The sequence below is a fragment of the Pleurodeles waltl genome, chromosome 10 (genome assembly GCF_031143425.1).
Source record: "Pleurodeles waltl isolate 20211129_DDA chromosome 10, aPleWal1.hap1.20221129, whole genome shotgun sequence".
Taxonomy (NCBI): Eukaryota; Metazoa; Chordata; class Amphibia; order Caudata; family Salamandridae; genus Pleurodeles; species Pleurodeles waltl.
The window spans coordinates 148,920,630-148,947,698 of record NC_090449.1 but is presented as its reverse complement, the minus strand read 5'-3'; the positions used below and the strand labels follow the sequence as shown (position 1 = coordinate 148,947,698).

General features: G+C 44.6%; 1 protein-coding gene across 6 annotated transcripts in view; it reads right to left on the bottom strand.

The window, feature by feature from the left end:
• MPRIP (myosin phosphatase Rho interacting protein) overlaps window positions 1-27,069 on the bottom strand; it is a 754,399-nt gene that overhangs the window by 414,081 nt on the left and 313,249 nt on the right. The window lies entirely within an intron of this gene.

The window sequence follows — 27,069 nt, the reverse complement described above, 5'->3', positions numbered from 1 at the left end:
AAAGTTTTTTTTTGTTTTTCTAAATTCTTTTGTTCAGTCAACATAGTACAGGAGTGCTCCCTTTACATCTAAAGTTTGGAGTGCCCTCTTAGCTAATAAATCAGGTTTTGGGACGAAACCTGGCAAATCAATGGTTTGATTGATATGAAATTGAGATGCCACTTTTGGTAGGAATCTTGGATTTGTGCGAAGGACCACCTTGTCTTTATGCATCTGAAAGAAAGGTTCTTCTAGAGAGAAGCCTGGAGCTCACGGACACATCTGATTGCAACCAGAAAAGCTACCTTCCATTAAAGAAACGGAGTAGAACATGAGCAAAGTGGTTGAAATGGAGGGCTTATGAGCCTAGTGAGTACAATGTTAAGATTCCATGATGGAATAGGTGGAAGTCTATGTAGAATTACCCGTTTAAGTGCTTCCAATAAACTTTTAATTACAATTCTGAACAATGAGATACGTTTACTGTTTTGTAAATATGCAGCTATAGCTGTAAAATGTAATCTGACTGAAGTGCAAGCTAATTTGGCTTGCCGCAAATGTATCAAATAATTTCCTGGACCGATGGTTCAATTGTATCAATGTGTCTGGACAGGCAGTAGCAAACAAAATGCTTCCATTTTGCAGCATAACATGCCCTGTTTGCATGACTCCTTTAAAATTTCCATAATTTGAAATACCAAATTCTATGACTTCAGGAGCCATATTACCAAGTTGAGCGATTTGGGGTTTGGGTGCCTGATCTGTCCATGGTCCTGAGTGAGAAGATCGGACCTGTTGGGGAGCTTCTCGTGAGGATCTTGCAAGAGGTCCAGAAGTGTTGAGAACCAAGGTTGATGTGCCCACGTGGGCGCTACTAGTATCTTAGTTAGTTAGTGATGTCTGCCTGAGTTTGTGAACCAGAAATGGAACGAGTGGGGGAGGTGGAAAAGCATAAGCAAATATCCTTGACCAGTTCACCCATAGAGCATTGCTCTTGGTGAGAGGATGAGGATACATGGATGTGAGGTTTGCGCATTTTGGGTTTTCTGCTGTGGCAAAAAGATCTATTTGAGGATTTTCCCACTTTTGGAAGTATATTTGAAGGACTTGTGGTTGGAGTTCCCATTTGTAGACTTGTTGATGCATCCTGCTGGGCAGGTCTGCAAACTCGTCCATCCCTGGGAGATACTCTGCCAGTAGGTCAATGTGGTGGTGACGACCACTTTTCCATATTGTTTGTGATACCTGGAACAACTGTGTTCCCCCACCCCCTGTTTTTGTAGATAATACTATGCTGTCATACTGTCAGTCCAGACAAGGACAACTTTGTGAGTGAGGTGAGTTAGGAAAGCTCTGAGGGCTAGAAACACCGCTTGAAGCTCCAGATAATTGATGTGCATGGAACAATGTGTGTGATCCCAAAAACCTTGCACTGTGAGGTTTTGAAGATGTGCTCCCCAACCTGTCAAGGATACATCTGCGTCAGAATGAGTTGAGGCACAGGGTCATAAAAAGGCCGCCCTTTTAAGAGGTTGGCGGAGTTCCACCATTGCAGAGAGTGGTAAGGTTGGTGGTCTATCAACACTTGATCCTGAAGACGACCTTGTGACTGAGACTACTTACGAGACAAACATTGCTGTAACAGTCGCATGTGAAGCCTGCCCTGTGGGACAATGGCAATGCAGGATGCCATCATCCCTAAAAGACGCACAACAGTTTTGTTGGTGGGAGTGTGATATTTTTGAAACTGTGAAAGAAAATGTTGAAAACTTATTATTCGAGCTAGATTGGGGTATGCTATTCCCAATTGCATATTGAGAATGGCCCCCAAATATGGTTGAATCTGCAGGGGTTGAAGATGATATTTTTGAAAATGTATTGTAAACCCTAGCTTGTGAAGAAGCCTTTCCATAATTGGCTTCTTGACTGTAGCATTGGCACGGTTGTAGCATGTTGGGTTTGATAAGCCAGTCGTCCAGATATGGGAAGAAATTAATCTTTTGTTTTCTGAGGTACGCTGCGACAACTGTTAGACATTGGGTGAACACCCTTGAAGCAGCTCTGACTGCAAAAGGGAGGACTTTGAATTAGCAATGTTTTCCCGCGAACACAAATCTTAGATATTTGTGGTGTGCAGGGTGTCTAATAATGTGGAAATAGGCATCTTTTAGGTCTAGAGCTGTCATGAGAGTTTGTTTATTTTGAGGTGGAGTGGTCTGATGTTGTAAAGGATTTTTAACCCTTTCTAAACACTGGGCGAAGAAAAAAATCCCCCTTTGTGCTCAGGACCCGTGCGCCCCCATGGCTTTTGCAGGGTCTGTGTCTTTTTTTATTTTTTATTATTCTAATGTGGAGTCAACTTGTGGTCCAAAAAGATGTTCCTTGTCAAAAGGCATATTTAATGCAGCTTGCTGCACCTCTGGCTTAAATCCAGAGCATCTAAGCCATGCATGCCTTCTAATCAGCCCACTGGTATTTATGCCTTTTGCCACTGTGTCGGCAGCATTTAGTGCACACCAAATAGTTATTTGCAATTGTTTGACCCTCTTGAACACTCTGCTGTCAACGCTTACAATGCTCCTCTGGGAGATATTGGAGAAGATCCTCCATTTCATTCCATTGGGGCCTATTGTACCTAGGGAGTAAGTCTTGCAAATTGGCAATATGCCAGTGATTTGCAGCTTGCGCACCCACTCTCTTGCTTGCAGTGTCAAGCGGTTTACTCTTGTTTATCTGGCGGAGGGGAGTCTCCAGTGGCCTGGTTATTAGTCCTTTTTCTGGCAGACGTAGCCACTATTGAGTCCAGTGGCAGTTGGGACCTGATAAAAAGTGGGTCTGAGGGTGCAGGATTATATTTTTTGTATACCCTAGGTGTTATGATTCTGGGGCTGACAGGCTCTTGAAAAATATCAGCGACGTGGCGCAACATTGCAGAAAGCATAAGGAGATATTGGGTGGCTCTATGAGTGCTGGTAAGTGTGTTGAATAAGAAATCTTCTTCAATGGGTTCCTTATGTATTGGTACATCATGGTATGCAGCTGCCCTAGCAGTAACTTGTTTGGTAGCAGGTGAGGGGAAGGCCTAGCAGGATACAGATCCGGGTCAGTGTTAATGACCGGCTCTGGATCATAAGAATCCCAGAGGTCTGGATTTTGAAGTGGATCCCCTGAGTAGTGTTCTTCAAATATGAGGGAACCCTGTGAAGTAAAGTATTTCGCAATTGGAGTCGCAGGGAGCACGAGGAGAGAAAATAGGTGGAGGTGAAGTAGGGGGTGGTTAGAGGAGTAGGAGGAGCTGGCTCAGTTGAGGAGGCAGCCTTCTCTTTATGTATCAATTTTTTGGAGGCGGGGAAGTGTCCAATGCCTCCTGAAAACTATGATTCCTTTTAAAAGTCACATTAGGTGAAGCTACAATGTGCTCTGTGTCTTCCTGAATGTATAGGCTGCACTGTTTAGCACCCATAGTTTCAAGTACAGGCTGAATAGGTGAGGGGGTGGAGGAAGAATGTCCTGAGTCCAGAAGTCCCGAAGTTGCAGTTATGGTTCAGAACCAAAATGTTTGGTTGATGGCCTTTTTTTTGGTCCCAAACTCTGTTCCGTAGACTGTCAGCTCGAGGCGAGTGTAGTCGGTGCAGAAACCTTGCCCATACTAGGTCAGACCGAAGTGGATGAGGACGATGCCGCAGCCTAAGCTGCCTTCATCGGTTTCGGTGCCGAGCTGGTGGAAGGGGCAGCCGGAACATCTTTCTGAGACCGACCATGGCTTGCTTGCAGTGGTGGCCCAGTGGCCTCAACAGGAACGTTTTTTTTTTTTTTTATTTTTTTTTTTGTTCTAGGGAGAGGAGGTGGTGCCCCAGTACTCATGGTTTGTGCCAAGGATAATGGTTGGCTCTCGATGTCTGATTGAGTGTTGGAATCCGAATCTTATCTTGGACGGAGACAGCTTCTTCTGGCTGTGGCTGTTCATGTGCATGTTTTTCCCTGAAAATATCCAGAGTGCCTTCTGGAGATCTGTGTGCCATCTCTAACCTGCAAGCTCGTTGGTCCCAAAGAGTTATCTTCAATTGAGTTGATCGACACGCCTAACAAGCAGCCCCTTGATGATCTGGTGAGAGGCACAGGTTACACACCTGATGCTGATCTGTGTAAGGGTACTTCGAGTGGCACCGAAGGAAAAATCAAAACTGTGTTCGTTCCATCAGGATTACATTCTTTGTGGCACCAAGAGTATACAGGCCCGAAGGCTGGCTGGGCCCGCCCCGAAGATCAAAAAACGGGTCCCAACGAGATGAAAAATCGATGTGTGAAGAAAAACCGAGATCAAAAGTACAATACAAAAGAGAATAGGGGGAGAAAGTATCGGACGGGTTGAAGGCAGAGCCAAAGATTACACGTCCGAACCTGCTGGCGGAGAGAAAACAATCTAACAAAGGGCTCGAAACCTATGTGCAGTATCACCAAGAGGGAGAAGTCACTTGATCTTTTCACTCAAAAAAGAACTTTTTCAAAGAATTTTGTTTTTTTCACACTCCAGACCCAACATTAGATGGCAGGATAATACAAAGTATGTGTTTCTACAGCCACACATGCCATCGAAACGCTATTTTCATCTGGTAAAAGGAGGCCAAGATCAACGCAAAAAAAAGCAAGCACTGGCAAAGCCAACAGTTATCGACTATGGAAGAGCTACTGGCTTTGTCAATATGTTTTAGCTATGTTATACCACAACTTGGCAGCTGTTCAGCATGGCTAAAAGTTAGTGACGTATAGAAGAGTGGCATGGAGTGTCATAAAACAGTGTGTTGTGTACAGTGGGGTGTCATGGATTGGTATTGAATAACGTGGAGTCAAGTAGAGTGTCGTGGAGTGGCATAGACTGTTCTGGAGTGTTGTGAAGGGAGTAGTGTGTTGTAGAGTTGAATGGTGTAGAGTGGGATGGTGTGAGTGGAGTAGATTACTGTGGAGTGACCAAGTGTTGGGGAGTGATGAAGAGTGCAGTAGCACAGAGGGTGTGGCGTAGAGCAGAGGTTCCCAGGTGTAGTTCGGGGAACCCTGGGGGTCTGTGAGCCTCCTCGGGGGTCCGCGACTACTTCGAAAATGAAATAATATTTAGAGTTTAGGTCCCCAGCTTTCAGTAATGACTCAGAGGAGGGAGTCCCCAGATTCAAATAATGATTCAGTGCGGGTCCCCGGGTGCCAGCAATGAGAAAGTGAGGGTCCACAAATGGCAAAAGGTTGGGAACCACTGGCGTAGAGTGGAGAACAGTGTTGTACATTAGAGTGGGATAGTGCTGAGTAGAGTGGCGTGGCAACATGTGTAGTACTTTAGTGGAATGGCAGAGAGCAGCATAAAGAGGAGTTGAGTGAAGTGGCATGGAGTCAGTGGAGTGAAAGAGTGGAGTGGCGCAGAGTGGAGTAGTGTGTTGTAGAATAAAGTGGGGTAAAGTGGCATAGGGCGGCTTACAGGGAGTTGCATAGAGTGTTGTGGCACAGAGTGGAGTACAGTTTTGTTGTATGGGGTGGCATAAAGTAGAGTGGATTAGAGTTTAATGGAGTAGAACTTCACAGAGTAGAGTGTTGAGAATGCAGTAGAATGGCCTAGATTAAAGTGGTGTGAAGTACAGTAGTGCAGAGTTGACTGGCATAGAGAGCAGTGGTTTAGAGTGCATTGGTTTTGAGTAAAGTGGTGTAAAGTGCATTAGCATAGAGTGCAGTGACTTAGAGTGGCGCAGAGTAGAACAGACGAGTGGTGCAACATAGATTGCGGTTGAGAAGAGTGCAATGGCAGAGTAGAGTGGAGTGGCAGAATAGATTGGTGTAGAGTGCAGTGGTGCAGAGTAAGTTAGAGTGGCATAGAGTGCAATGACATAGGGTTCAGTAATACAGAGAAGCACAGAATTCAGTGACAGAGTTCAGTCTTGCAGAGTAGTGTCTTAAGAGTGCCGTGGTGTAGAGTGCACTGGCACAGACTGCAGTGACAGTAGTGTGTTGTAGAGTACAGTGCTGTAGAAAGCAATGGCATACAGTAGGTGGAGTAGAATAGAATGTCACAGAATGCAGTGACAGCGCAATGGTGTAGAGTGGTATAGTGTGCAGAGGCTCAAAGTGCAGTGCCATCAAGGGTTATAAAGTATAGTTGCGCAGAGTGCAGTAGTGCAGAGTAGATTGGTGTAGAGTGCAGTGGCATAGAGTGCATTGTTTCTGAGTAAAGTAGTGTAGCGTGCACTTAGATATAGTGCAGTGGCATAGAGTGGTACAGAGTACAGTAGTGTGGTGGAGTGCAGAATGCAGTAGCATAGAGTGGAGAGGTGCAGATTAGAGTTTTTCAGAGGAGAGTAGAATGGTGCAGGGAAGAGTGAAGTGGCATACAGTGGAATGAACAGAGACCACTGGTCTAGAGTTGAGTGGAGTGGTGCAGAGTAGAGTGCAGTGGCAGAGTGCAGGGTTGCAGAGTAGAGGGGCATAGAGTGGAGCAGCAGAGAGTAAAGTGCTGTAGAGAGCAGTGGCATATAATAAAGTGGGGTAGAGTGCACTGGTGTAGAGTGATGCAGAGTAGAGAGGTGTAAAGTGAAGTGCCATAGAGTGGAATGGAGAAGAGTGGAGTGATGCAGTGTGGACTGGCATGGAGCTGCATAGAGTGGAGTGATGTAGTGTGGTATGGTGCAGAGTGGAGTGGGGTAAAGAGGAGTATGCATGTTGTGGTAGCACACTTCGACTGCAGACAACACATCTTCAATTGAACCGACCATTCCATTTGCACAGATACAGTTTTACTGATAAAAGTATACAACACGCAAACTATAATGTACGGAAATGTCATCACCGAGTGAATTGATTTGTTTTGCTTGTATTAAAATATCTGTTTCCAACACACTTCAGAATTACTCACAGAAGCCAGCATGATTGTCACATAAATCTTCACACGTTGAAGTCAGAGAAAGAAAAGTAAACACCAAGCTGCCTTGGATGACATTTGACCTCTGTCTTCGAATGCACAGCAAAAGTGATAAGATAAGAATACAATTTAAAGGCCTGTTTACAGAAAGGGAGCACTTGGCACTTGGAAGGATACTGTTAATAAGATCTGGGCAAGGGAACAGGCAAACGAAGCTGGACAGTCTAAACAAAATAAAGCCAGCAAATAGAAAGCCAGAAAATGTGAGTTACAAACCAAAAAGCCAATGGTAAGCAATGAGTGGAATGCATTCCCAGGAAAGTTTTTCAAATGTTCCAAAGATGGTGTTAGCAAACAAGACAGCACAGCTGTCTTGTAGGCTTCGACCTAAAAAGAAGCAATCTCTCAAAAACCAATGTTCACCTGTGGCCGCAAAAGAGGAGAATTAAAACTCTGGGCAGTTCTAACTTTAAACTCAGACAAAGAGTAATTGTGGTGCTCAGGGAAAAAAAGAAGAAATGGTAGGAAGAACTTGAAGGTCACAAATTCAGAGAATTGCAGGTCTGCCTCTGCCTTCCACATACCTGCGGGTAAACATACACGACAACAAGGTCTAGATTATGCAGTGCTATAAAATGATAAAAATGTAGTATCAAATGCTAAGTGTAAATACAAATTATTGACATAATTACTACTATTTGAACAAGCTCCCTACAGATTATCATGCCAAGGTATTGTCTCCTCTACCCTCTCCTCAGGTAAAAGGGCTTGTCACATACACTTCTATTTATTTCATGTTTTAACTTTTTTCTGTAAATTCTTTTGATCACGCTTTTATTTAAATCAATGTAATGTTAACATCTGACATGGTACAGAAGACCTTTTTGTGTATCAATAACCAATTATACAATTATTTTTAACAGCTGTGTCTTTCCCTCCTTCTGTCTGTTCTCCACTCAACTGGGTTGCCCAACCAATGGTTAACTACCTTAGGACGGGGGCAGACCCAATGACGAACCTTTGCTACCTTGGTGTGCAAGAATACTGCGTCCTATTAATAGGCATTCCCTTTAAGGTTAGAGTAGACCATAGGTATTGAATCACTATAGTAGCATTAACTAAGGATTTAGAGGTCTTTCAGTTTGTAGTATCTTTGGGGTTGGGTAAACAAATGTAACCAAATCCAAGGAAGCACTACATTTCCCCTGGTGTTACAGTGGCAACCTGCCTGGCTTCAAGGACCAACTCAATCCAAGAGATGCAGGAACAGAGACAACCTTGCTCTGCAACACCAGTTCACATTCGCAGTGAAAAAAGGAAGGCACAAAACTGCAATTCTCTGTGTAGAGGGTCCATTCTCCGAATACTGGAGCCGCTAACCGTATTAAAGGACAGACAAATGGGGCCTACGAGGCAGAGAGCTTCTTTGATCTTTGTTAGGAGAAACTGGGCTTTCCATAAAAGTCATTTAAAGAAAAAAAAAGGAGGAAAGAAGTCAGACTGTTGACATTTTGGATTTCTGTAGTGAAAGGGACTCAGGGATTAATTTTGAAGTAAATATCTAAACAAGGAAACTGGATCACAATGTTTAAAATATTGAACAGAGAAAAGAAAAGGGTGTTAGTTTAATTTTCTAAGGTGTTACGGCCAATCAGACACTGATGTCACTTTAAAAAAATGTTTTTACAACCACACCTGCATGCTGTTCTTTAGTATCATTGATTGCTCATGTATTATAAAGTGTTTCTCCTACTTTAAATCGCTCAAATCTGAACTTTTCTCCAGGTGTACTGGCACTAGACTCTTACTGACCCCAAAGACACAGGTGTGTAGTTCCAGTACAAAAAAAGCCAGTCACTGGATGGAAGGAGCTACAGACAAATCACAAGAACCATTCTGCTAAGGGGAATTACCAGGTACCAGGTCTAAAAGAACATTTTGAAGTAAACCTGTGAGGAAACTCCTAACATTGGGAACCGTGGACAGGTATCTAGTTAGTAGAGCAGTCTGGGGCATTTACCTATTGATGTACATTGCAAAAAGAGCATTTGCTGCTACAAGAAAACAATGATTACTTTAAAAGGAACATTTTTTCTAAAGACTGTAATTACTTTCCTACATGAGTTGCTAGGGGCATTGCTTTCGTTCACTGCCAAAATCTAATACACTACTGCGCTCTTGGGGCTGTTTTTGAGAATCAAATCCAGTGTTTCTTCTCAGACTTTATTTTCCTCCTATTCCAAAGCAGACTTGCTCCACTGAGCATTACAATTTGTTAAAGCTACAAAGTTTGATGTCTACATCAGACTCTCCATCATGGCATCTTGTTCATCAAAGCTTTATCTTCATAGCTAACCTGAATAGAACCCATTATGTTAATTACCTCCTTAACCGTATTGCTGCCCTGGTCGTTTGTCTCCTATGTATCATAAGCATTTTGAATGCTCAGCTCCGTAAGCCAGTTACCAAGGGGAGGAAGGTATTCATTAGAGAAACAAGTTTACATAATGGGAGCCAAGGTCTTCAAGCTCTGTGGAGTTCAGCCATAGGCCACATCAAGACTAAGAGCCTGATTTAGCATAAACGTGACGGATATCCCGCCTGCCGTCTTACGATTGCCATAGGATATAATGGAATAGTAACACAGTGGACAGGCTATCCGTCACATTTGTGATGGAGTAACCCCATCCGCCAAACTCTAAATCAGGCCTTCCATCTTCTGCCACAGGCAACCAACTTAATATTGGTTTCCTAAAGAAGACAACAAAATAAAAGAGTGTGCTTGAAAAAGAAAAATAACTATGCAAGAACTGCTATACAGAGGTCATAGTGACGTGAGCTGCAGATGAGATGTTTCTTTCTGCTCATATGCCTGGGGCTCTATTACTGCCTGAGTGGTAGTCTTGGGTCTCCTGGACAATACAGAGGCAGGTGAACCTGTGCAGCTTCTGCATAGTGTAATCTGGGATAAATTACCAGGTCCGAAAGGTGACCCTGGTCATTATTAACGAGGTGATATGACACGCAACCACTGCTTGTCTTGCACCACCAGTGCTAACTTATACTTTTCGTTCTTCCTGTGGTGGTCTTTCCAACTAGGTGAAATGACACGCAAACAATGCTCATTTAGCACCACCAGTGCTATCTTGCCCTTTTCGTTCTTCCGGCGGTGGTTGTCTTGAACCTCCGATCCCTCCTTCCCCTACCCCCACTGCCCTCGACCCCTCGACAACCCTCCTTCTTCCCCCACACTTCACCCGCACTACCCTCCGCCACTCCCCTCTTTTCTTTCCCCATCCCTCCTTCTCAAGCCTCTTTCTGTTTTACATAAATCTCTGTCTATAAATTGTTTTTCTAAGTAGTCTCTTTCTTATTTGTCTTTCAGTTCTTTACCCTCAACCTTCGTCTGCCTCTTATCCTGACTGCATGCTTCGTTTCTTTCCCCTCTCTTTCTCTCCTTTTCACTATGGGTCTTCTTCTCTTTTCCACACTTTGCCCCCTCCCAACCCCCCGTTCAGTAACTCTTTTCTTTTCCCTCCACCCGGGCCGGCACTATTGAGCTTGCGGCCCTTGGAATAGAAAACTACATTTCCCAGACACCTCTGCCCTAAACAGAACGTAGCGTTACGTCACTAGCGTCCCGCCCAACACGCCGCCGGATCCGGCCAGGGCCGGCGGGCAGACGCACACCGGGGCCCTTTACTTACAGTCCTCTTCCTAGACCCGTTACCACAAGCGGTCTAGGAGGGGAGCGGAATAGGTGGTGAGCGAGCACCTCCTTTGGAGTTGTGAGTCTTTCTGAACCCACGCACAGCAGCAACATCCACAAAACAGATAAGAATTGGATATTTTTTAAATCAGTTGGGTGTCTGTGCCCCTATTGGGTTATATGGGTGAGTTATATGGCTGGACATCGCTGACCTGAGATTGTTTAATATCTATGACCCCATGATGTTTTCTTTAATTCTCTGATATGTGTACTTGAGTCTTAAATTTTACGGTTCATTCATTGTCCTGCCTGGACCGTAGCCATGTAGTATACCTCTACCAATATGCTGCTCCCCCAGCGAAGAGCACCCATGGCTACCTATTAGTGGACCTCTTCCGGCCTATAATACTCTGTTTTGCCTTATTCTTCTTTCTAGTGTGTGAAAATAAGGGGACACTCCCCCTACATTTGACCTGGGGCCAGCAGCCCTTTAGGATTAGGGTAAGAAATCCCTTGGATACGTATTACTCATGTATATGAGTATTCATTCTCATATATGTGTCCCATCCTCTGTTCTTAACCTCACCAGCAGTCACCACGGATAAAGGTGTACTATTACACAGGTGACTGACTAGGTGTTTTTATGTTTTCCCTAGCATAGCTGGATCCCATATACTTCCAGACAATCTGAATTTCCGGACTCCCTCCTGTTCTTTTAACGGTGAGGTTGAGTCCGCCCAGATGGCACTGCCCTACCTGGGTGGGGCTAGGTGGTCATATGATGAAGCAAGACAATATATAGTGTGAGAGACCACCTAGTAGGAGCCCTAGGCAAATCTTTTGCCAACGGTTCCATCTTATAAGTGAACCCCATAGTCCTTGTGTTTATGATTTAAGTTTTAGAGAGACAGTATAGGGTGGTCCTCCTTCTCTCCATGACTCTTTTTGTGTTTAGGGAGGGAAATGCAGCCCTGCTGCGACATCAGAGAATCCAAGTTTGTGCTGATCACCAGATGAAGGGAAAGTTTCAACAACAATGAGAGATTGTCGGCGCATGTCAAGAGTGGAGTGACAGGACTATTCTACATGTGCATAACTTTTGTACCCTAGCTGGCAACTGCGGAGCTTGTGCCCTGTTGCAACACTTTAATGACCAAGGAAGTCAGTACTTGGAGGTGACTGCCTCTGTCCTCTGCATTAACTTTTGTTAGAAATCTGCTCATTCAGTTTGCTTACACTGATGCTACAAAACAAGAGTGGTGTAGGTCTGAGGAATTGATTTACATTTTTATGGAGCAAGAGATTAACAGATCGGTATGTGTTATGGGGAAGTAATAGAAGAAATGCCTCCTGCAGGAGAAGACTGCATCAGTAAAGATGTGGAATCTCAGCCCCAATGGTGGACAATTTTCATTCCAAACCTTAGGCAGGTAAGCCAGCCCCATGTGGTGGAGAAGCCACGTCAACAATCTCTCTTGATTTCCCAAAGGTGAAATATCTTAGATGGCATCACTTGGAACCTTCATAGGAAAGCGAATGGTACGGAGGCTGAAATGACTGAAGTGGAATGTGGGTCAGAAGCAATATCATCTATGGTTTCAGGTGCTAAGGTAGGTAGCAAGGTCATGGAAACAACGCTTTGGACACTGGATTTTTAAACTATATGTTTACATTGAATGTATCTCTGTTAAACTAAAAACCCACTTGTATATCTGGACACTTAATTGAAGTCATCTTTAACTTTCATAGCTGTATCCTGTTCCACACCAAGGAATACATTGATTACCTTTGTCAAACATCCGGAAGTCCCCTTTACCTTTAACATAAGCAGATAATGTATGCCTAAGCAGAGGAAAAGAAAATTTATAGCAACTGAAATCTGCTACTCATCCAATCAAGCTAATCATCCTCTGCTCCTCTGGAGTCGTATTCCAACACTACTAGGAATGAGGGATATTACTGATCTCCTTAAGTGAAACTAAAGGAAAAATATGAATTCAGACAGCTTCAGTCTTTCATTGAATCTAATACCCTAGTAAACTAATTTCAGTCTTGTATTAGACCAGGCCAGAGTGCAGTTGGTCACTCTCTCTAATAATGGTGAGGTTTTTGCCTTGGTCTTACTGAATCTATCCGGAGCATTTGATACCATCAGTCATTCCTTTATTCTTCAGAGAAACTGTACTTTTGGCCTGAATGATAATGCAACACACATACCCTATTCCATAAACCCACTCCGGGTTGGTTCTGTTCGGATCCAAGCATCGGCACCTGCAGTGATGCCACAGTCACCTATATAGGTGCCACCAAAATGCAGACGTCAGTTACTTTTCACACCTTTCCAAGCCAGAAGCACAGAGCCATGAAGTGAATAGATGAGTGTGTGTCCAAGCTAAGGCTCTGCAAGGGGAGTAACTCTAACCCTAGAAATCTCTCTGCAGAGAGGGGAGACATGGAAGGGTCTGTAAGGAATCTGCCACTAGATATTGTCTCTACCAGATAAGTTGTTGACGAAGGTAAGTAACTTATTCATCTGATAGAGACTTATATCTACAGATTCCTTTCCTTCAAATAGATACCCAAGCCATACCACCCTGGCAGTGGGCTGCAGTCAAATTTACCTAGACTAAGAAGTCCTGCAGGACCAAACAGGCAAAATGCCCATCTCTGCGGAGCTGACTGCCCAGGCAGTAACATTTAGCAAACGTGTGCAGGGACGTCCAATTTGCTGTCTGGCAGATGTCCAGGATCTGAACTCCACGAGCAAACGCCGCAGTTACAGCTTTACCTCTGGTGGAATGGGGTCCTCTGGAGGCCTCTTTTTAGCCAGGGAGTAGTAGATCCCAGCACGAAATGGTTTGGTTCTGTAATGCCTGACTGTTTTTTAATTCCGACATAGCCCACAAAGAGATGGTCACCCACCCGGAACTCTTTTGTGCTATTAAGGTAGAACAACAACACTTTGTTTGGGTCCAGATAGTGGATTCGTTCCACTTCTTTAGAGGGATGTTTAGGAGCATAAAAGGTGGGCAGGGTGACAGACTGTCCCAAATGGAATGGGGTCACCACTTTCGGGAGGTCAGATGCCCGGGTGCAAAGCACCACTTTGTCCATGAATACAGTAAGATGGGGAGGCTTGGATGATTAAGCCTGCAGCTCACTCATCCTCCGGGCAGATGCTACTGCCACTAAGAAGGCTGTCTTCATGGTAAGCAGCCAGATGGGACAATTGTGTAGCGGCTCGGAAAGGAGCACACCTGAGGTAAGTGAGAACCAGGTTCAGGTCCCACTGAGGCATGATGAAGGAGGAAACATGTACAAGCCCTTTGAGAAACCTATTTACAATAGGGGACCTTAAATAAACAGGGTGGGTGAGGCAGCAGCAGGAAGGCACACAGAGCAGAGAGAAAACCCTTAAGAGTGCCCAGAGCAGAGCCCTCCTGGGCAAAGGTAAGTATGAAAAGAAGAATATCAGAAAGAGAGGCAGAAAGCTGGTCAACAGGCTTTTCTGTACAATATTTTACAAATTTTTGTCAACAGGCGTATTCCATTTTGGAGGAGGGCCGTCTGGCCACCAACATAACTTTACAGCCTTCGGAAGGAAGGTCAACTGTTGCCGCTTAATCGCCACATAAGGAGACGGAGGGCTGACCGGTTCGGTGAGGACTTTCCCCTGCTGCTGTGATAGAAGATCCTCCCGAAGGGGCAGCCTGATCGGAGGATCAATGCTCCTTCTTAGAACTTCAGGATACTGGGCTCTTCGTGTCCAATCCAGAGCCACAAGAATGACTTGGGCCCGATCATTCCTGATCTTCTTGAGAACTCTGGGAAGAAGTGGCATGGTTGGAAAGACGCACATGAGGCCTGAACTCTACAAAAGATAAACAGTGTCTCTGAGCAATAGGTGCCTTGGAAACTCCAATGCACAGTACTGCTGACATTGCACGTTCTCTTAAGAGTCGAACAGATCTAACCAAGGCTCTCCATACTGCTGAAAGAGTCCTTGGCACCACCTCCCAAATGGAGATGCCACTTGTGATCCACTAGGCATTGATTGCTGAGTTTTTCTGCCCTGGCATTCAGAGAACCCGCCAGGTGTTGAATCATCAGGGTTATACCCTGCCGTTCTAGGCATGTCCAGAGACACAGGGCCTTTTGACAAAGGGTCCATGACCCCACCCACCCAGCTTGTTGCAGTACCACATGGCGGTGGGGTTGTCCGTGAACACTTGAACTAACATTCCCTTGACAGAGGGAAGAAATGCTTTTAATGCTAGCTGGAACATTAGTAGGTTGGTGTTTGGAGTCCGGATTCCGCTGGAGATCAGAGTACCCTGATCTCCACCTCTCCCAGATGGCCACCACACCCCAAGAATGATGCATTTGTCACTACTGTTACGTCTGATTCTGAAAAGGAGAGGAGTCTGCTTTTGACCCAGTCATGGTTTGTAAGCCACCATTGCAGGTCATTTGCAGTTCCCTACGAGTTCTGAACCACGTCGAAGAGATTTCCCTGATGCTGTGCCCAGTAGAACATCATGTCCCACTGCAAAGCCCGCATATGGACTCTGGCATGATTCAACAGGAGGATGCAGGAGGCCATGAGGCCCAGCAACCTCAGCGTCACACCATTCCATATAAATACGTCATCAAGTAGATCAAAGTACAGAAGAATAAAAAACAAAGTACAAAATACATATATGGATAAAAACAGCTGTTTCCAAAAAGGAAATACAAAGTTAAAGCATACAAATGAAAAAACACAACTATAAAAGCTTAAGAGAATTCATGATTTCCTATAGGCTAAAAAAGCAACAATATACAAATTTAGGACTTTCTGATAAAGATCTTCACATAGCATATTAAAAGCAATATGTTCTGGATAGGTATGGGATTGCAAATACAAAACAAGTGTCCCCATCAGTGGATACCATTAATGAAATAAAATCATAACGTCTGCACAGCCACATTTAACCAACATTTCATTATAACACTTGGTACGCCTAATCCAAAAGGCCATAATAAATTTTGCCACACCAAATACAAGAAGTCAACTTGTACTTGTTCTCAGAATTCTAAAGGCGTCTAAGTGGCTCCTGGTGCCTAGATTCTCACAGAGAGGCACAATCCACTTAGCCTGAAGCCCATGGTACTGAGGGCTGAAAAACAATGCGTTCCAGCAATTCGTTACCCCGTGAGCAAGGTGGGCACCGATCATCCCCCTCCCTCTCCTCATGCCATTTGGAACTAAAGGGTTGAACAGGAAGGGTGTCATATCTGAACTGAAGATATAGTTTTTAAGCTGGAGGAGGTACAATTTCGTCAATGGTTGCCTCATAACGCATTTGGGTTTAAAATCAACACAAAAACATTGTGATGTTTCCTTTGCACAATATCCACAGCTGAGTCCTCCCAGTATATGTTTTTGATCTTATCTCAAGGATGCAAACACAACACCCCAGGAGAGGACCACTAAATGTTGAAAAACTAACTTCTGCAATATCGATTTTATGGTACGAAACCATGGGCTCTTCTCTATGCCCTGTAGGGCCAAAGGAACTCTTGCACCTTCTCGATAAGATTCCAGTTTAGCAGTAGTCCACAACTGGTGCCAAAAAATGAACAATCTATATTCAAGTTTATGTGAAATCTTTTGTTGAGCAAGATCCAAATATAGGGGTGTGATAGGAGCGCTCATGGGTAAAGACAATAAGGCCCTCGGAATCCTGTGTTCCGCCATTTCAAGACTATTAATGTTGGATGTGCCTCATAGTTCAGCACCATACAAAGCAGACCCCAAAGCTATAACATTGTAGATCTCAAGGGCTGGGCCAAGCCTTCGGGTGATGGTCTTGCGATAGACCTTTACTATGTTTACAGTCTGCTGGGTGAGCACCAGATGAGCCTTTTCCATCTGGGGTCCCAGCTTAGATTGGGTGTCATTCTAATACCGAAATAATAAATAGCAGCTACCCGATTGTTGCATGTGTTACCCACCAATATCCAACTGTTACAGCGGAGCACCCTGTTTTTAGCAAAGATCATGCATTTGGTCTTTGCACTATTAAGTTCTAAGCCCCGCTCAGCACCAAAAGGAAGAAAAAAATTCTAACAATTGCAGACTCTGGGGTGACTTAGAAATCAGGAGGATATTGTCAGCAAATAGAGGGCCAGAACCCTCCTTCTCCCCAGTTAGGTGCATCACAGGCATCTTTAATAAGATGGTCAATCACCCCATTGATATAAAGGGAGAACAGGGTGGGTGCTAAGGCACAACTTTAACTGACTCCCTAAACTACCCTAAAAGATTCAATCACCTGCTGATCCGCTCCCCATCTGACCTCAGCCAAATTTCCCACATGAAGCCTTACCAAGATATTCAAGAGAGAAGAGGGGATACCCATATTTTCCAGTACTCTCCACAATTTCCCTCCCGAGACCAGATTGAACGCAGTGCGCAAGTCAATAAAGGCAACATATACCTTCCCCCACTGAATAGCACCTCACACCAGAAAACAGAAGCAAACTGAAAGACCTGATCTAGTGTACTCACATTGGTTCTAATACCTGCCTGCAAGTCAGATAAAATAACCTCTTCTATGATCCAGTTCTGCATATGTGGAAGCACTTGCTTGCAAAATAATTTTTGGAATAGAATCAATTACACTAATGGGACGAAAATTCCTCAGATTGCCCCGGTCCCCCTTTTTAGGTTGAGCATGCAAGAGCTTTTAAGTATTGTAGGCATTTACCATGCCCATCTCACACCCATCACTAATTCGTTCCTGGGCTTGCCTTTCAAAAATAACTTGACGTCAGTGGTAAATCCTTAACTTTGTCCTGCCTTGAGGCAGTTTTTGTCACGCCTTGCAGACTGCCCCTGTTACATGGATTATTGCACAACTGCCAATATGCTCCAGCATGGGCAGACTATTTTTGTCTTCAGTTCCTCCCCTCCGTGCTGTATGGCTACCATGGTGCTCACAGCATGAACAGGCACAACAGCATGAACTCGGTATTGGAGCGCTAGTCACATTATTCACAGTTACCGAATCAGAGTCATTTCGTGTGGACCTTCCCCTTAAAACGCTTGAAATTGGTAAATGCTTTACCAAAAACATAAATCCTCAACGCGAAAACGGCTCTCCCGACACAGGGGGTGAGTCGATACTACAATATTCACTGCACTAGGGAAACTCGCCCCATAATGCTTTGTAGGGCATTAAATTTACAAAACATTTTTGCTCATAACTCAGCCTGTGGTGGTTCCTAGGATACTGGGACCACCTTCAAAACACTGACTACAATGTGATCTTTCCGTCTATATAATCATCTTTTGGTCACCACACTAGGTTTGTGCGGACTCCAAACTAATGAACCCTACCACACCATTCATTATCTTTTTCAAGCTCTTGCATGGCTAGAACCTTTGATTTAAAGCTGGAAGAAGTTTTGTTTTAAAGACCTTGTTTGTAATATCATTGCAGTAGGCCTGCTAGCCCTAAAAACGCCATCTGGGGGCTAAGTATATGGTTATACTGCATTATTTTCTCCCATTTGTATTTTGTATGGGGTTATGCCCTTTATGGGCTAACAATATGGTTACATGACCATATTTCTTACAAATGATTTTTTTTGTTATGGTGCCCTGTAGGGGCTGTTTTGAGCATTATAGGCTTTTGCCAAAAGTTTATTTCTGATAAAGGTTTATATGATAATTAGGTTTTAAAAATCTCTCCTTATTATAATTATGACCATAATTCAGGTCAATGTAATATTCTTATTAAACTATTACTGTTGGAGCACTCTTAATATGTTTAGGTGACCCTTCTAGTTTATTTCTCCTCTGTGGCTGTCTAGTGCCTTCTTTGGGAAACTGTGTTAGCCAGCTAGCAACTATGATGGTGGAATGGTGAAAGTGGTATTCTATTGGAATTAGCATGGCAGATTTAAATTAGGATGCAAAATGGCAACATTTTCATTTTTGGCTGCCGATAGAGAAAGAAGGTAAATGGAAGTGCTTTAGTTATTTGCAGGGCCACTGGAATTATATGTTAGGAAAAGACAAAATTATGAGGCAGGGTTGACCTATTTATGTGGCAAGAAAAGTCCAGTTATGAATTTACAATGCTAATAGCGCTAACTCAAGAAAATTGGAGACCTATTGCATTACAAATGTCTGTCATAATTTGGAATGATCTAAGCTGGCTTTCACGAAGAGGGGATGGCTAAGCCTGACAAAATTGCATTGGACAAGATATTAATATATGGACCCCACACCTCCAGTTTTGCTTTATACAGATCATTTGGGATCCTATCCAGACCTGGGACACATGTTGAAATGCAAGTATTAATAGCAGACAGTGTCTCAAAAATGGAAAAAGCAAGGGTGTTTACATCACCTAGGGCAGTCACATACTGGCTCATTTTAACATCCTTCTCTATAGCACCCCGATTCATATACAACTTACTAAAATAGGTCACTCAATCATATGGATGATCACAAAAATCCACTATCGTTTGGGGACCATTTATAAAGACTGCTGCTGTACGCCAAAAAGGAATAGCAGTCTTTGGTGGTCAGGACATCAAGGACAGTGGACCACTGAGAATTTTCCCACTTCTTTTAGGCCATAAGCAGGGCCCGCCTATACCAGACCACACAATTTATTATATTGGGCCGCGAGTTAGATTTAACCAAAAAAGATGCACTAACTTTACTAGCCTGCACTTGCTATTAAACCAGGGCCTCCTCAGTCCCCTTTTGGATGTTTTGCCTAGCAAATCCCTAACCTGTGAAAAAAGATGCGCATGACTCAAGCTTAACACCTCTCTCCTTGAGTAGCTCTACTCGTGCAATGACTGCCTCTAACAAAGGGGGATTTTTCTCCACCCATTTCCATGTGATGCTCTTGAGATTATTGGTTGAAAAGAGGACACCCAAATCTCTCAAACCCTGCAAAGTGGGGTTTAACTTGGAGTTATCAGACTGAGTTAAGGTTAGTGCATGATTGTCACTGTCTGATCTATTCATCACTTCCATGGCTAACACAGCAGGCCATAGCTTCACGTCAACCAAGAAGTAGACAATCCTACTCTGGTGCCCAGATCTATTATAAGAAATTCTCCTCAGACAATCAGATGATGTCCTACAGTTTTCAGCTCTAAGATCAAAATTAAGGGTTAGAGCCAATACCTGTTCAGCTTTATGGGACCATCTCACACATGGCAAATCGAGTGGGTGAATACGCCACTGGTTGTTCGAGGCTGCAGTCAGTTCAAAAGGATTGCCAGTTAAGGGTTCAAATGTGGTGTCAAAATTGCCTGCCACCAAAATGAAACCCTTCCCTGTATGTTCAGAAAGTGCTAACAAGTGTATTTTAAACCACAGACTCTGCAGATCCGGTTCCTACTCTATTTTAAACAAACATTTTCAAAACCATACCATGTAGGCAATACAATCCCAACTGCCATTACATCAGGCAAATCAATACAGATTTCAATCATTTTAGATTGTATGGAGTTTTTGACCCAAATCCCTAACCACCCAGAGGGTCTGCCCCTTCAACTCTGGACTGCGTTTACACTGAAGTAAACCAACCCACTTCTGTGGAAAGGGGAAGGAGACCAGGTCTCTTGAAAGAGGCAAACATCGTAGGAATCTATAAAATTGCCCAATTCCACCTCAGAGAGCAGTTTTGTAATCCCTGCTACGTTCCATAACAGGATTTTTAAAGGTGGTACATGGGACTGAATCACTGGCTCTGCATTTGGGTGTGTAATATCAAATTCGACCTGCTCCTTGGACATAAGGGAACATTCATTAGACCTCAGACCAATTACAAGATTACAAAGGAGGTTTCTCTCTGGCTTCGGAAGGCAGACTAGTTTACAAGTTGGAATTGGGAGCTTGATTAGGCCAATATTTGGCAGATGGACTTACTACATGAGCACTGTTTACCTGGGCAACCAATGTTAGTCACGGGTTGGACCCGCTGCAGGCATTCCCTGCAGCCTGGGCTGAATCACCTGGAATACTGATGACACCTGTTTCCAGAACCTGATACTTTATCACAATGCGGGTATTAACTTGTGGGATGGTTTTAGCATCCACGGCCATAAGACCATCAGCTACATACCTGTGAGAAAATTGGTACACCACCTTATCATGGTCTTCCTCTGGGCTAGACAGTGTTTCAGCACACACTAGGTCACGCTCCTTATAAAGGAATGGCAATGACAAACTTCCCGAAAACAATGTGTGATTTTACTAATAAGTGATTCTTGGTCTTCGCTTCCTGCCTCTGTCAACCTGGGAATTGGAGTGAGATAAATTAGGGTCCGGTGATTCCCTAACTGTTTGTGTATGTAACATCGGTTTCTGACCTCCCCTCTAGGATGAAACATAAGTGCTCTCTGAGAAAGGGCCCCACAAACTCGAGGCCCTCAGTCTCCACCCATGGCCTGATCCCATCATCCTCCTTGGGGGTTCCAAGTCTGTGCTATCTGACTGAAGATCCACACAATGATGGCTGAAACTAGGAGGGGAGAGAGAAGATGGAACAGTAGGGGGCAGTCAGGCAACGGTTCCCCTGGACAACTGCTTGGTGTGCAACACTGAGTGGGGTTCATGGCTTGCCATCAATTACTTCCCACTCTCTCTTGGCTCACCACTACAGTCTCAGTGGAGCTTTGCTTCTTTTTTCCTTCTTCTCAAAACTCTCTACCACCGTCGTCAAGGTTGCTTTCTGGTCCCTCAAGTCCCCTATTACTCCCATCAGGCAGCAGAGTGTTAATTTGTACTCCTGACCGTGGGCTCTAGTGGCATCAGTACAGAACCCTTCATTTAAATCAACATCAGGGCAGAGGATTGAGAACAGATTTCTGAACTCTATTACATCTTTGTTACATATAGCCAGTGATTTCTAGGGAACACACAACACAGAGGGCTGAATATTGTTTCCCCCCCAGAGAGTACCCTGTAACCCTTTGGGATTTCTGAAACATATGGGGTATGCGCTTAGTTGCCACTGTTGGGGAGGATTTGATTTGATTTCCGCTTTGAAAGGCAGTTGAATTTGCAATGCCCACACATTCAGAAATAAGATTGTCAATACGGTCCAATACACAATTTCCAGCAACTGACAATATGGACTTCTTTTTGACTTTCGAGGACAGCAGACCCCTTCCCCTGCCTTCCTTTAGTCTATTTTAAATTAAAAAAAAATATGGAAAGAAAAGAAACATCAAAGTTTGCATTAGATCAGAGAGATCTAACAACTAATGCCAATCTCTCCAGTAGACCTCTGCAATGAAAATACTGGAAAAAGGGCTAATAGCAAAGAAGGCCCCTAAGTTGACATCAAGGTTTCTACCCTAACACCACAATAGTGACACAAACTTAATGTGGTTCAACCCCAAATCTCCTCGTACCAGGACACAAGAAAAGATACTTTAAAATAAAAACAGCAAACATGGCCCCAGACGAAAAGGTCAAGGGGTGGCCCTGCGCTGCCTCTTCCTGGAGCAGGACGCGCCCACCCTTGGCCTGGCTTTCACCTGGGCATGTCCCGCGTGGTGGGATGCGATGAAGCTTTTTTAAATGCTGGCCAGGTGAGGGCCATTGCTTGGTAGCCCCTCCTGTGGCCCAAGGACTGCTGGAAGTGGCAGCCGTCCCCTCAGAAACACTGTTGGATTCTTCCCCCTCAGAGTCATTCTCATCGAAATTGAGGATACAGGTCAAAACACCTGTATCAGAGCCTGAATATCCTGGACTCACTGCTCAGGAGGATAAGCCTGGAACTGTACTGCGTCCAGAACAGCTCAGCTGAAAGGGAGTGTCTGAGACGGAGTCTGCACATTTATAGTGAACCCCAGCAAACATAGGGGGTCTTCCGTAGTTTGGAGTTGGGAGACGACAGCCTGGGACAAGCCTGCCTTCAGCAGCCAGTCGTCGACCTAGGGAAGACAAACCCCCTAACCCTCGCAGATGAGCTGCGACCACTGCCATCACCTTGGTGAACACCTGAGGGGCACTGGTAAGGCCTAAGTGGCGCATGGTGAACAGAAAGTACTTGTGGGCAACCTTGAACCGCAGGTAACACCAGTGAGAAGGCAGGATAGGGATGTGAAAATATGCTTCCTGCAAGTAAAACACTACCACTCCTTGGTCTAGGGCAGACGAGACCTGAGTCAAAGTGAGCATCTTGAATTTCTCCTTTTTAAGGAAGAGATTTACAGTTCGCAGGTCGAGGATAGGGTGAAGACCCCTCTTCTTTTTGGTAATCAGAAAGTAGCTGGAATAACTCTGATTTTGGAACCCTTTCTATTGCTCTCTTGGCCAAGAGAGCTGTGATTTCCTCTTGGAGCAAGGACAGATGATGCTCCACCAGCCATTCCTATGTTGGAGGTACTGGGGGAGGAAAATATCAGAAAGGGAGGAGGTAGACCCTCCGTATGATCTGCAAAACCTATTTGTCCGATGTTATGGTCTGCCAGTGGAGATTCTGTTGGATTCTCCATCCAACTGGGCACCCATGGTCCTGCAGAACCAAACTACGTGGTCGTAGAGGCTGCAGCTGCCGGGGGTTGGTGGTGTATGACTTCTGACTACCAGACCCAGGGGGTTGGAATGCCCCACGTTCTCGTCCTCGCATAGCTTTAGGAGCTTGCACAGGATGGTGTTTGGGATATGGCTGGCATGGTTGCATGCCCCTTTTATAGCCATGAAGGGCAGACCAAGGGCGAGGTGTCAATGAGGGGCCCAAGGACTTGGTCCATGAATAGCTCCAGTGCCAAGTCTGCTTTTCTCTGAAGAGACGAGTCCCATCGAAGGGCATGTTCATAAGACTGGCATGGACATCCCCCGAAAAGTCAGATGTTCTCAGCCAGGCAAGGCGTTGTAAGGCCACTTTCAATGAAACCGCTCTGCCCAACAAGTCAGTCACATCCAAACCACACCTAATGGTGAACTTTGCTATGTCCCTCCTGCCTTTCAATGTTTAGGAGAGGATGGCCCGGGCCTCTTCTGGGACTTGTGGCAGCACTTAAGGAACCATATCAACAGCCCAAAAGACATGCAGTGTTCACCAATTGCAATGCCAGGCTGGTGGAAGAGTAAAAGTAAAAGTATGTCCAGCCTTTTGGATTCCCTGTCCTGGGGCAGGGGCAAGGAACACGCCACAGGATGTTGAGGCTTGAACCACCATGCTCTCAGGGGTAGGGTGTTGGACTGAGGAAACTAGGATCACCTGGGCCGGGTGATGGCGATGGGCCACTGTCCTGTTCCCAGGAGTCCCTGTGCTGGGCTTGGACCAAGTTCCCAGTATAACATCTGTCAGTGCTTCATTAAAGGGCAATAGGGGTTCAGGTAAGGATTCCCAGGCTGAAGCACATTCAACAAGAGGTTAGGCCTGACCGCAACTGACGGAAGCTCAAGGTCAAGGACCTCCACTTCCCTCTTCACCACCACTACGTAAGATGTCCTCTCATCCGTAGCCATGGTGGGGGGAGAGAGCAAGCCAGTATCTGGAGATGTGTCTAGTCCACTGGCATCTCCTTGTTCCTCATACCAGTCCAAATTGTCACTAGGGGTGTGTAACTGGTATTTTGAAGGTTTCAGTGACTCGTTTTACATGCCTGGCTGCTCCACAAACCATGCAATGACTTAGAGCTACTAGGCCCTGTTGGCGATGGAATTGTATGAGATCAAGACTGCGCCCGCCGGGAGCACTGGCACCGGGACTGGCGCCGGAGAAGTTTGTATTCGCATGATCAACACCGATCTGGATCAGATCTGTGAGACCCCATTGGAGGAGAGGGTGAAGCTGTCGATTTAGAAGCGGATGGGGCCTCCTCCAACTCCACGGAGCCCGAAGGCACTCTGGAGGGGTGGGCCCGCATGAATGTGCAGCGAATGGCCTCATAAAAATCCTTTATTTGAGCATGGGTCACTCAGTCTTCTGGAAATGGGCGGACGCACAGAGTCAGACCTGGCAACTGCTCCACAGAACCGTCCTAGAGCACCGATGCTCCCCACTCGTTCCATCAGCTGATGGAGGGGTGAAATGTTATTCTGCTTAGACTTCTTCTGCTTCTTCTTCTTCCTGGGCCTCTTCCCTGAGTGTCCCAAAGATCTTGAGTATGACGAAGAAGACTTGGGACTCCTGGAGCAGTCCTGCGACCTTGTTCTTGATCAGGACCGAGACCTCCTAGGATTCATGCTAGGAGACGTCGACTGCAAGGCTGCAAGCAGCTTTAGGGACCGTGCCCTCAAAGCTTTTGGTGAGCTGAGACAACTTCGAGTCGTGGATTCACTTGAGCTACTATAAACGCACTATGTGTGGGCCAGTTACTTACATGGCCCGGTGACGGCTCCACACAGCTTAAACCCTACCTTCCTAGATGACATCTCGACACTAGACAAAAAAACATTCAACAAAATGTCGGGGAAAAAAAGCCTGTCAAAAAGAAACAGAGGGGTAGCTCTTCTCAGGATCAGCGCTAACTGGCATGAAAAGAAAAGAAAAAGAACGGACGTCTGCGCACCTGGTTGTTGTCTATATAGATGACCACAATGTCACTTCCCGCGCCAACGATGCGACGGCACGCAGCGGTACTGCTCACACTAAAATTTCCAGATCCAGTCTGATGCATGGGAAGGTCAAAGGTAAGGAATCTGCAGCTATATATATATATATATATATATATATATATATATATATATATATATATATATATATATATATATATATATATATATATATATAAAATAATATATATCGAAACAAAAGGTCACTGTGCACTCCATCTGCCGGTGCCAGTGGTAGGAGGTAGGCCAATCGTCCTCAATATGTAAATTTAAAAAAAGAAACAACTGCACTCTGGTACTCCAGAAATAATTACCATTATTTTAATCTATGCCAACAAAAAACAATCACAAACAAGACTCTTCGGAGTTGAAACGCATTGGTTGTTTTTGTTGGCATGGATTAAAATACTGGTAATTATTTCTGGAGTAACATAGTGCAGTGGTTTATTTCTTTTGGAGATATATATAAAAACCTACTGGTAGTAACAGGAATGAAGGAAGGATATATATATACACACACATACATATATATATACACACACATACACATATATATATATATATATATATATATATATATATACACACACATATATATACACACACATATATATACACACAGACACACACACACACACATATATACACACAGACACACACACACACATATATACACACAGACACACACACATATATACACACAGACACACACACACACATATATACAGGGAGTGCAGAATTATTAGGCAAATGAGTATTTTGACCACATCATCCTCTTTATGCATGTTGTCTTACTCCAAGCTGTATAGGCTCAAAAGCCTACTACCAATTAAGCATATTAGGTGATGTGCATCTCTGTAATGAGAAGGGGTGTGGTCTAATGACATCAACACCCTATATCAGGTGCGCATAATTATTAGGCACCTTCCTTTCCTTTGGCAAAATGGGTCAAAAGAAGGACTTGACAGGCTCAGAAAAGTCAAAAATAGTGAGATATCTTGCAGAGGGATGCAGCACTCTTAAAATTGCAAAGCTTCTGAAGCGTGATCATCGAACAATCAAGCGTTTCATTCAAAATAGTCAACAGGGTCGCAAGAAGCGTGTGGAAAAACCAAGGCGCAAAATAACTGCCCATGAACTGAGAAAAGTCAAGCGTGCAGCTGCCACGATGCCACTTGCCACCAGTTTGGCCATATTTCAGAGCTGCAACATCACTGGAGTGCCCAAAAGCACAAGGTGTGCAATACTCAGAGACATGGCCAAGGTAAGAAAGGCTGAAAGACGACCACCACTGAACAAGACACACAAGCTGAAACGTCAAGACTGGGCCAAGAAATATCTCAAGACTGATTTTTCTAAGGTTTTATGGACTGATGAAATGAGAGTGAGTGTTGATGGGCCAGATGGATGGGCCCGTGGCTGGATTGGTAAAGGGCAGAGAGCTCCAGTCCGACTCAGACGCCAGCAAGGTGGAGGTGGAGTACTGGTTTGGGCTGGTATCATCAAAGATGAGCTTGTGGGGCCTTTTCGGGTTGAGGATGGAGTCAAGCTCAACTCCCAGTCCTACTGCCAGTTCCTGGAAGACACCTTCTTCAAGCAGTGGTACAGGAAGAAGTCTGCATCCTTCAAGAAAAACATGATTTTCATGCAGGACAATGCTCCATCACACGCGTCCAAGTACTCCACAGCGTGGCTGGCAAGAAAGGGTATAAAAGAAGGAAATCTAATGACATGGCCTCCTTGTTCACCTGATCTGAACCCCATTGAGAACCTGTGGTCCATCATCAAATGTGAGATTTACAAGGAGGGAAAACAGTACACCTCTCTGAACAGTGTCTGGGAGGCTGTGGTTGCTGCTGCACGCAATGTTGATGGTGAACAGATCAAAACACTGAC